The following is an 11,516-nucleotide window of genomic DNA, read 5'->3' as shown; positions in this document are numbered from 1 at the left end:
AAGAATGGCGTACCTGCTAAGCAAATGATGGTTAACAATAAAACAAAGTAACATTACAGTATAACAGTAGGACTTACCATACCTGCAAAGCAAATACAAATACAAAAAATAACACATTTAACACAATCTGTGCCTAAAATATATATATGCCGAAGCATGGGGGCATCCTCCCGCAAAAGGTAGGAGCAAATCGCTCCTCCACCCCTTCTGCCCCCATGCTTCAGCATATATGCTCTTTTTTAACTGTGGTGATGAAATCACCTCCGACAGTGCTGGAGTCACGGCTTTATGTATCGTGGGAGCAAAACGCTGTTGCTGTCAAGATAAATATATCCGTGCTGCAGCAGAATGGCGTACCTGCTAAGCAAATGATGGTTAACAATAAAACAAAGTAACATTACAGTATAACAGTAGGACTTACCATACCTGCAAAGCAAATACAAAAAAAAAAAAAAAATAGCAAAAAATAACACATTTAACACAATCTGTGCCTAAAATATATATATATGCCGAAGCATGGGGGCATCCTCCCGCAAAAGGTAGGAGCAAATCGCTCCTCCACCCCTTATGCCCCCATGCTTCGGCATATATACTCTTTTTTAACTGTGGTGGTGAAATCACCTCCGACAGTGCTGGAGTCACGGCTTTATGTATCGTGGGAGCAAAACGCTGTTGCTGTCAAGATAAATAAATCCGCGCTACAGCTGAATGGCGTACCTGAAAACAAAAAATGGTTAACAATAAAACATTGCAGAATAGAATACAGTACAAAGGAGCAGAACAATAGAGAGAGAATAGAGAGAGAGAGAGAACAATAAAGCGACAACTATTTTATTTTATTTTTTATATTTTTTTGTATTTTTTGTTTTTTTACTTTTTTTTTTAAACACTTTTTTATGTAACTTTAACAGTTCTGTTGTAACGGCTCCAGTGGTTTGGGTCTCTCAAAATGCGATGGCTACCTGGGAGACCCTGTGAACGTGTGCCTAGCCTGTGCAATGTTGTACCCTACGCTAATACTCAACTAGTTCATGGTAGCGTTCAAAACATTCACCAATGCAAAGACCAGGATTGTCAGGACAGAGGGGACAATAATGGCGGGTGTCACGCCTATATCCGTGCTTTCTGCAGACACAACATTTTCTTTGGAGGGCTCGTTGGGTAGGGGTACTCGGGAGGACATAAGAATAATGCCTCTCATGCAGTCGGCTTACTGCATTTGGTTGGGGAAGGTGAGGTGGAGCACCGCCTGGATACAGAAGGGCTCTGACGATATCCTCCTGGAATTTAAAGAAGGATCGTCCTGAAGCTTTGTATAGCACATAAGCATTCAGTATAGCCAATTGGAATAAATAAACAGACACTTTTTTGTACCAGCGTCTGGCCTTATGGGCAACTAGATACGGCGCCAACAACTGGTCATTGAGGTCCACCCCTCCCATATTTTGGTTATATTTGTGGACACAGAGGGGTTTCTCCACAATACCAGTCACCGTAGAAATTTGGACCATCGTGTCTGCATGAAGGGAGGTAAGAACGAAAACATTCTTATTATCCCTCCACTTCATAGCGAGCAAATTATTACTCCGCAGGCAGGCTCTCTCCCCCAGCCTAAGACGAGAATCTACAAGCCACTGGGGAAAGCCCCGGCGATTAGGTCGCACGGTGCCACATGCTCCAATTTGCTGATCAAACAAGTGACTAAACAGTGGCACGCTTGTGTAATAATTGTCCACATATAAATGGTACCCCTTTCCGAATAAGGGTGACACCATGTCCCACACTATCTTGCCAGCGCTTCCTATGTAGTCAGGGCAGTTCTCCGGCTCTACGTGACTATCTTTACCCTCATAAACCATAAAACTAAGTGTATAGCCTGTGGCCCTGTCACAGAGCTTATACATCTTGACTAGGGATGAGCCGAACACCCCCCGGTTCGGTTCGCACCAGAACTTGCGAACGACCCCCGCGTTCGGTACGAACGTTAGAACCCCATTGAAGTCTATGGGACTCGAACGTTCGAATTGGAAAGTGCTAATTTTAACGGCTAATATGCAAGATAGTGTGCTAAAAAGGGTTTGGCGATCTGCCTCCTGCCTCAGGGGACATGGGTCACTGCAAAAAAAAGTTTTAAAAACTACCGTTTTGGCGGGAGCACTGATTTTAATGACGATTAAAGTGAAAAAAAAAAAGTGAAATATTCCTTTAAATATTGTGCCTGGGGGGTGTCTATAGTATGCCTGTGAAGTGCCACGTGTTTCCCGTGTTTAGAACAGTCCCTGCACAAAATGACATTAAACGGAAATAACACCATTTAAAACTGCTTGCGGTTTTAATGTTATATCTGGTTCCTGCAATATGGTTGAAAATCATTCAGAAAAATGGCATGGGTAGCCCTCCCTGCCCATTACCAGCCTATTTGGGTCTTGTACGCATATTAAGGGGAACCCCGTACCCATATTAAAAAAAAAGGAAATGCGTGTGGCCCCCAGGCCCTATATACTCAGAACAGCAGTATACAGGCGGTGCAAACAAGACAGGGACTGTGTAGGTTTGTTGTGTTAAGTTGAATCTGTTTGTCATTTTCAACCGGTACATTTTTAAAGTGTAGCTCCAGTCAAAAAAAATATCTTTAAGCTTTTTGGAAAACATAGGGAAGGGTTATCACCCCTGTATAATTTGTTTTGTCGTCCATCTTTTTTCATCTCACTTGCTGTTGTCTCCTTCCGTTTGCAAGTAGGAGATGTTTGTAAATTGCATGTTTGAAAGTAGGGGCCTGCCCTATATGCTCTGCAGAAATGGCGGAACAAGGTGTTGGTTTTGCAACAACATTGTAAGCCCTCAAAGTGACCCTTGGTGGCCGCTGGAGCGCCCTGCTGTGAACGATTATATCAAGAATTGTAATTACATGCCATTGTTGAACAGTGGTAGAAAAATTGACCTTTGGTGGTTGTGGTGCTGGTGCCACAACACTATAAGTCCTCACAGTTACTCTGGGTGGGCACAGGAAGGGGCCCTCCTGTGAAATATTATATCAAGAATTGTAATTACATGTCCCTGTTAAACAGGGGCAGAAAAATTGGGCCTTAGGCACTGGTGCCATCACACTGCAACCTCTGCCATACACTCTAGTTTTTTTGCAGGAATTAGCCCTGCTGCAAAGCATTGCATCAAAAATTTTACTTAAACGCCCCTGTTAAACAGGGGCAGAAAAATTGGGCTGCTGGCATCACCCAGAACCAAAAATGTTCTTCCAACATATCAGCGGAGGAGGAAGAGGATAGACAATCAACATAACAGGACAGTCACTCAGCATCAGCATAGGCAGTCTTGAAGGGATGTGGTATTTCAAAAAAAATTATTCGGTTACATCAGCTTCAGGTGCTTGGTAGCTGTGGGTGATCCAAGACTGATTCATCTTGATGAAGGTCAGTCGATCAACTGATTCGGTGGACAGGCGCACCCTGTGATCGGTAACGAAGCCACCAGCAGCACTGAAGGTGCGTTCCGAAAGAACGCTGGATGCAGGACAGGCCAGTAGCTCAATTGCATACTGTGCAAGCTCTGGCCAGTGATCCATCCTCAAGACCCAGTAAGCCAGAGGATTTTCAGTGGGAAAGGTGTCCAAGTCTGACCTTGCCCCTAGGTATTCCTGCACCATGTAAATTAGACGCTGGCGATGGGTGCTGGAACCAATCATACCTTGGGGCTGCGGACTAAAAAATTGTCTGAAAGCATCAGTCAGACGGCCACCTTCTCCACCGCTCCTTCTGACTGATGCCTCAGCAACACGTTGTCCAGGACCAGGAGTTTGTGACCTCCCAGTCTCTGGGAACGCGTTGCACAGAGCTTTCTGCAAGGCCTCCCGGAGATGTCTCATCCTCTGCTCCCTCTGCGATGGCAAGATAAGGTCGGCAACCTTACCCTTGTACCGTGGATCAAGGAGAGTGGCCAGCCAGTAATGGTCCCTCTCCTTGATCCGAAGAATACGAGGATCCTTCCGCAGGCTTTGCAGGATCAGGGAGGCCATGCAGCGTAGGTTAGCTGAGGCATTCGGTCCGGAGTCCTCTGGGTCACTAAGGACAACATGATCCGCAGCTACCTCCTCCCAGCCACGTACAAGTCCACGTGTTTCTTGGGACTGTAAATCATCCCTATAAGACTGCTGCTGCTGATGCTGAGTGCCAGCCTCCACCTCCATGCTGACACAATCATCCTCCTCCTCCTCTTCCTCCTCCTCACCCTCTTCCTGTGTGATGGGTGGCACAGCAGGAACACTGTCTGGATAAAGGGGGCCTTGAGAGGCAAGGAAGTCCTCCTCTTCCTGCCTCTGTTCTGCCTCAAGTGCCCTGTCCATTATTCCACGCAGCGTATGCTCCAAGAGGTGGACAAGAGGTATAGTGTCACTGATGCATGCACTGTCACTGCTCACCATCCTTGTGGCCTCCTCAAACGGTGACAGGACAGTGCATGCATCCCTGATCATGCCCCACTGGCGTGGTGAGAAAAAACCAAGCTCTCCTGACCCTGTCCTGGTGCCGTAGTCGCACAGGTACTCATTGATGGCCCTCTGCTGCGTGTGCAGCCGCTGCAGCATGGCCAATGTTGAGTTCCATCTGGTGGGCATGTCACATATAAGGCGGTTCTTGGGCAGGTTCAACTCCTTTTGGAGCTCAGCCAGCCGAGCACAGGCATTAAATGATCGGCGGAAATGCACACAGACTCTCCTGGCCTGTTTCAGGACATCCTGTAAGCCGGGGTACCTGCCCAAGAACCGCTGCACCACCAGGTTAAGGACGTGAGCTACACAGGGCACATGGGTCAGTTGTCCCTGTCGGAGGGCGGAGAGGAGGTTGGTGCCATTGTCGCAAACCACCATTCCTGGCTTAAGCTGGCGTGGCGTCAACCACCTCTCGGTCTGCCCCTGCAGAGCTGACAAAACACCCGCCCCAGTGTGGCTCCTGTCCCCCAAACAAACCAGCGCAAGCACGGCATGGCATCGTTTTGCCTGCGTACTTGCGTAGCCCCTGCAACGCCTACGGAGCACCGCTGGTTCTGAGGACAGAGCACTGGAAGAGGCCATGGAGGAAGAAGAAGAGGAGGGGGTGGAGGAGAGAGGTGTGTCACAACCAATAGTAGCATTTTGGAGGCGTGGTGGCGGAACAACCTCCAATACTACTGCACCTTGTCCTGCATCCTTCCCAGCAGCCAGAAGAGTGACCCAATGGGCCGTGAAAGACAGGTAACGTCCCTGTCCATGCCTGCTGGACCATGAGTCAGCGGTAATATGCACCTTACCGCTGACCGCCCTGTCCAGCGAGGCAAGGACATTGCCTTCCACATGCCGGTAGAGAGCCGGAATTGCCTTCCGTGAGAAAAAGTGGCGTTTGGGGACCTGCCACTGAGGAACCGCACATTGTACAAACTCACGGAAGGGGGCCGAGTCTACCAACTGAAAAGGCAGCAGTTGAAGTGCTAGCAATTTAGCCAAGCTAGCATTCAACCGCTGGGCATGTGGATGGCTGGGAGTAAATTTCTTCCGCCGGTCCAGCAGCTGGGGCAGGGACATTTGTCTGCTATAATCGGACGTGGATGTACCACTAGCAGAGTTCCCGGAAGCACTTGGCTGTGACACACCTAATTCTACACCTTCATTCCTCTCAGAGCAGGTTTCAGAGAGGACTGAAGGTCTAGTGGGGTTGGAGATGCCAGCTGATGAGGAGCAAGGAGAGGTCCGCTTTGTTCTTTGGTGTGGGTCTTTGAGGTATGCTTGCCAACGAGCTGCATGGCAGGTCAACATATGTCTGGTCAAGCATGTGGTGCCCAAGCGGCTGATGTTTTGGCCACGTGAGATACGCTTGAGACATATGTTGCAAATAGCAGCGGTGCGATCTGATGCACTCGTCTCAAAAAAGGCCCACACCAAAGAACTTTTAGAATAACGCGCAGAGGAAGCGCTCTGCGCAGAGGAAGCGCTCTGTGCAGGCGGAGCTCTGCGGTGTGATTCAGTCGGTGTGCTGCCCCTAAGCTGGCCCCCGGAGGGCATCCTGCCTCGTTGGACATGTGCCTCCTCCTCCTCCTCCTCCTCCTCCCTCCTTCCAGGCACCCACGTGGAGTCAGTGCCCTCATCATCCCCTCCCTCTTCATCGCTGTAGCAAACCTGGCAGTATGCTGCAGCTTGTGGAACATGACTGCCAGATTGCTGTCCTTCTTGAGCATCCCCTCTCTCTGTGCTCACGCTACTGCCTTCCTCTAGCTGAGTGTCATCATCAGAGCCCACCAAACACTGGGCATCCTCCTGGAGCATGTACCCAACACTGTGCTCAAAGAGTTCAGGAGACTCCTCAGGAGGACGTGGTGGGTCTAGGGAAGGAGTCACTGATGATGACATTGAGAGGAGGGACGACGATGTGTTGGCAGCTGCTTTTCTACTACCCTGAGACTGGGTGAGAGAGGATGAGGAGGATGAAGAGGGCTTGGTCATCCACTCTACCAAGTCGTTGGCATGTTGCGGTTCAACATGTCCAGCTGCAGAAAAGAAGGACAAGCATGTCCCATGGCCACGTGCTGATGACAATGCACCGCGTCCACGACCAGCACTGTTGTCTCTAGACACAGAGCCTGCTTGCCCTCTTTTATCGGCTCGCGCCTGTCTGCCTCTCCTTGCTGGCCTTCCAGACATGGTAATGGCCTGAAGGGAGTTGGGTAAAACAGTAGTTGGGTAGTTTATATTGTGCTGGAGGCACACAACACCCACTAACTCCTGCAGATGCCTTTTTTATAGAACAGCAGAGTTAAAGGGGTATATACAGATGTATACTGTGCTGTGCTGGAAGCACACACAACTTCCAATAACTCCAGCAGATGTCAATCGGGCCCAAATAGAGAACAGCTATGTAGGTGGATAATAGCGGTATGTACTGGGTACAGAGCAGGCACACAGCACGCACTATCTCCTGAGTGACACTGCTGACTGCAAGCTCTATTGTTAAAGATGGACCACTAGCTATATAGGTGAGGTGAATATCACGGTGTATACTGCGGTCAGGGCACGCAGACAATAACAAGAAAACAGCAGAGTTAAAGGGGTATATACAGATGTATACTGTGCTGTGCTGGAAGCACACACAACTTCCAATAACTCCAGCAGATGTCAATCGGGCCCAAATAGAGAACAGCTATGTAGGTGTATATAGTGGTATGTACTGGGTACAGAGCACGCAGACAGCACGCACTAACACTACTGACTGCAAGCTCTATTATTAAAGCTAGATCACTAGCTATATAGGTGAGGTGAATATAGTGGTGTATACTGCAGTCAGGGCACAGACAGTAACCACTACACAAGAGCAAAATAGTAAATCAGCCAAAAACGATTGGTGTGTAACTGTGTTGAAGGTACACAGAACACCCACTGCTTTCAGATGCTAACAAACACTACACGAGGCCGCCTGAAAGGCAGCTTTATATAGTGTGGGGCGTGCACTACACAGTCTGAGCTATGATTGGCCACAGGCAGGATGCCTGTGGCCAACCATTGCTCTTCCCGCCACTGGCGCTGCGATTGGCCAAGCATGCGGGGTCACAGTGCATGCTTGGCCAATCGTGAGACAGCAATGCATTGCGCCATCGCAGTGCATTGTGGGCCACGCGAATTTTGCCGCGAACGGCCCAAACGTTCGGAATTCGGCGAACGCACGAACGACCGATGTTCGAGTCGAACATGCGTTCGACTCGAACACGAAGCTCATCCCTAATCTTGACCCCGTATCTGGAACGCTTGTTGGGAATGTATTGTTTGAATGACAAGCGACCAGAAAACTTAATCAGGGACTCATCAACGCAGACAACTTGATGGGGAGTAAACAAGTCTGCAAAACGTTGGTTGAAGTGGTTTACGAGGGGCCGAATTTTGTAGAGCCGATCGTATGCAGGGTCTCCACGAGGACGACAGAGTTCATTGTCGCTGAAGTGCATGAACCGCAAAATCTGCTCGTATCATGCCCTGGACATGGAAGCAGAGAACACGCGCATATGGGGAATTGGGTCAGTGGACCAATATGACTGCAATTCACTCTTTTTGGTTATGCCCATGTTGAGGGAGAGGCCCAGAAAGATCTTAAATTCGGAAACCGTAATTGGTTTCCAATGTCTGGCAAGGGCGGACTGGGGAACAGTGGCGATGTGTTGACCAGCGTACAAATTGGTTTGGTCCACAATAGATCTATAGAGATCTTCGGTGAAAAACAGTGAGTAAAAATCAAGTGTCGTAAAAAATCAACTGTTTCCACGTTAATGCCAGGTTGGCCAGTGAACGGGGCAAGTACAGGTTCTGCAGAAGTGGTGGGCACCCAATCAGGATTGGCAAATTCTGCAGGAAGGGCACTATGGGTACGACGGGCCTGTCTTTGTCTTTGTCTTGGTGGCAGCGGGACACTACTTGTGCTTGCCATCTCGCCAGCTTGAACTGCACTTATGGGACTCGCCACGTCACCACGTGCTACTGCAGTGCTGGATGTATGTCCAGGGTGTACTAGGCCGCTGGTGCTTGCCAGTTCACCAGAAGGATGAGCGGCTCTAGTACGTCTCTGCTCCATACGAGTGACCTGCGGTTCCTGCACCTGAACAACAGAATACATTCGGGATCGGGCACACCTGTCCTTAACAGGGACCTCATCTCCGTCGTCAGAGCTATCTGTCATGGAGCCGCTGTCCTCTACAGGATCATATTCTGAGCCTGAATCTGACAGATGAGTGTCTTCCTCTTCACTATCTGTCATGCTCAGAAACGTGTAGGCCTCTTCACTAGTGTACCTTCTCTTTGCCATTTTGGGCTCTAAATTTAGGGGTACACTAGTGAGACTCACAGGTAAAAAAGCACCTAGGCTGCCAGCGACTGTATCAAAACGCTACAAAAAAAACTGTTAGCGAGCGCAGGGATCAGGCCTGACTCTGCGAATGCTGCAGTTATGTGTGTTGTGTTTTGTAAGTGACAGTGATCGATCGATACTGCACTTGGGTGGGCTGGGCTGGGCGGAGGGGCTAAACGCAGGTGCTAGCAGGTATCTGGGCTGATCCCGCTAACAATGCGTTTTGGGAAACCTAAACTGCTGGCGACGCTAATATAGATCAAGACAAACATCATAGAAGTTGAAAATATGGATAGAGCAACACTAGTAAAGGATAAACCACCCACTATGAACAAAAGTGATGGAGTACCAATAATATTGAATTATAATATGCAACATAAGAAGATCGAGAAGATGATTAAAAAGCATTGGCACATACTAAGGTCAGATATACACCTGCAGGAAATCCTACCGCAACATCCACGATTCATTTATAAAAGAGCACCAACCCTAAGGGATAAGATAGTAAAAAACATCCCCGACCCCCCCTATAATGGCTTAACGTTCTTTACAGGCAAGGGATTCTTTCCCTGTAGACGCTGTTATGCGTGCACAAGAGTAAAAAAGCCGGTCGAAAAGAAATTCAATTTCACCTCTACAAGTACGGGAAACACGTATAATATTAAGGATTTCATATGCTGCAACACCAAGGGAGCTGTTTATGCTTTACAGTGTAGTTGCGGCTTACAATATGTTGGGCGAACCAAAAGACCGCTGAGAGTAAGAATAAAAGAACATGTAAAGAACATTATTAGCGGCTTTGATAAGCATAGTGTATCCAGACACTTTAGTACCCACCATAATAAAGACCCCACTCATTTGACCTTTTGGGGCATAGAACCATATAAGAAACACTGGAGGGGGGGCCACAAAGTTAGGACACTTAGTCAAGCAGAATCTAAGTGGATTTTTATTCTGGACACATTTACCCCCCAAGGTTTGAACATTGATTTTGACTTAAACTGCTTCATCAGCGATTTTTAAAAAAATACATATTCTTACTTATTTTTATATCTCTTAACTTGGTTTTAGATTTGATACTTGTTTTAATGTAACGATCTTGCAATACTCATTTTATATTATATCCAATTCACATGTCTGTAAAACTATTTTATGTATTGTGATAGTATAAATGAACCATTCTGGGTTCACCCTGAACGCCATTTCCGGTTCCTGACAAAAAGGGGCACTATATCGAGGGGGAATATAGTGCTAATATATACCAACCATGAGATAAAATGTTACCTTACCATTTGTTTTATAAATCTATATTAAAGAACGGTTTTAGATAATTTTTAGTGTAAAATATGGGGCTATAATACTAACGTGACCTATGACATTTGATAAATAACCCTTGTATAGAAATGGCTGCTAACCTGGACCAACGAAAAATGGCCGCGGGTGTAGCCTAGATATGTGGAAAATGATGCTGGGTGGAGATTGACTCCTAAAAGATGGCTGCACCATGTTAGCCTATGGAAGACTCCAAAAAGATGGCGGTGCCAATGTTATCTTATGGGAGACTTCAGTAAAATGGCCGCCATACACGTGCATATAAAAGACACTTCCGTACTAGAGTATCCCATTCCCTGATGAAGTCACGTGACTAGTGACGATACGCGTCGGAACGAGGATACCGGAAGTGACGTTCGCATACACGAGCGGATTGCTCGTCCGTTTTTAATGCTGTATTTTATCGTATGTTTGTGAGTACCTCTTTTTATATATCGTTACAATAAATTTTACGAACGTACTTCACCATCCGAGTGTACCTCTATCTTTCCTATGAGACCTCTGGGAGCTATACTGAAACCAAAGATCTATATGGAAACTATCTGAGAGGAAAAATACCTACCTGAGGGGACCAATATCCACCTGCTAGGAATTGGGATAGAATCCCTGGACCCTTGTTTTTGCTGCTTGATTTGCTGTTTGCCTTACAGCAGTAAGGTAAGGGGCCATTTCACCTAGTGTGCCGTGTATACTGGAGACACAGAAATTACAACACGATTGCTGGCACCTGTTTTTCTTTTTGAGAAGCACTGAACAAGTCACTGAGCACCTATTTCAGCTTTTATATAGACTGTCTTATATATATATTTAATAACTTTTTTATGTTTAAGAAGATTACGGAACTAACCATCACTGGCACTTTATTCAATTTCACTATAGACTGTATTTTATCATTTTTTCATGCATTATGAATTGCACGTTTTAACATTTGCACTTTATGGAATATTTTTTCCTTTTGCTTAGTTACTTATGTTGATATATAAACACATGATTTCTGGAATTCAAGTTTTAGAATACACTAGCACAAGACACCTTAATTTTTATTTTAGATAGGCTAGTTGATTTATAGTTAGATTTTAATCTTTCCAGTACTAGGCTCTTTATATTTATATTTATATCTAGTTCAGGTAGCGCAACACCATCTGTTTGATTTTCACTTTTATTATCTGGGGGTTAGGGTTCATACCCCTGTCGGTAGTTTGCTGCAACCTATCCTTTTAAATAGTTTAGGCCCTTGACGACAGCGCGGGGATACCCTAAACCAATTTACTCTTTTAAATATCCCACATATCCCTGCTGCAGTCATGGAAGTAT

This window comes from Lithobates pipiens, unplaced genomic scaffold, assembly GCF_037356315.1.
Source record: "Lithobates pipiens isolate NorthernLeopardFrog02 unplaced genomic scaffold, aLitPip1_a1.2 Scaffold_18, whole genome shotgun sequence".
Lineage (NCBI taxonomy): Eukaryota > Metazoa > Chordata > Amphibia > Anura > Ranidae > Lithobates > Lithobates pipiens.
The sequence above is the reverse complement of the archived record's forward strand: the minus strand, read 5'-3'. Positions refer to the sequence as shown.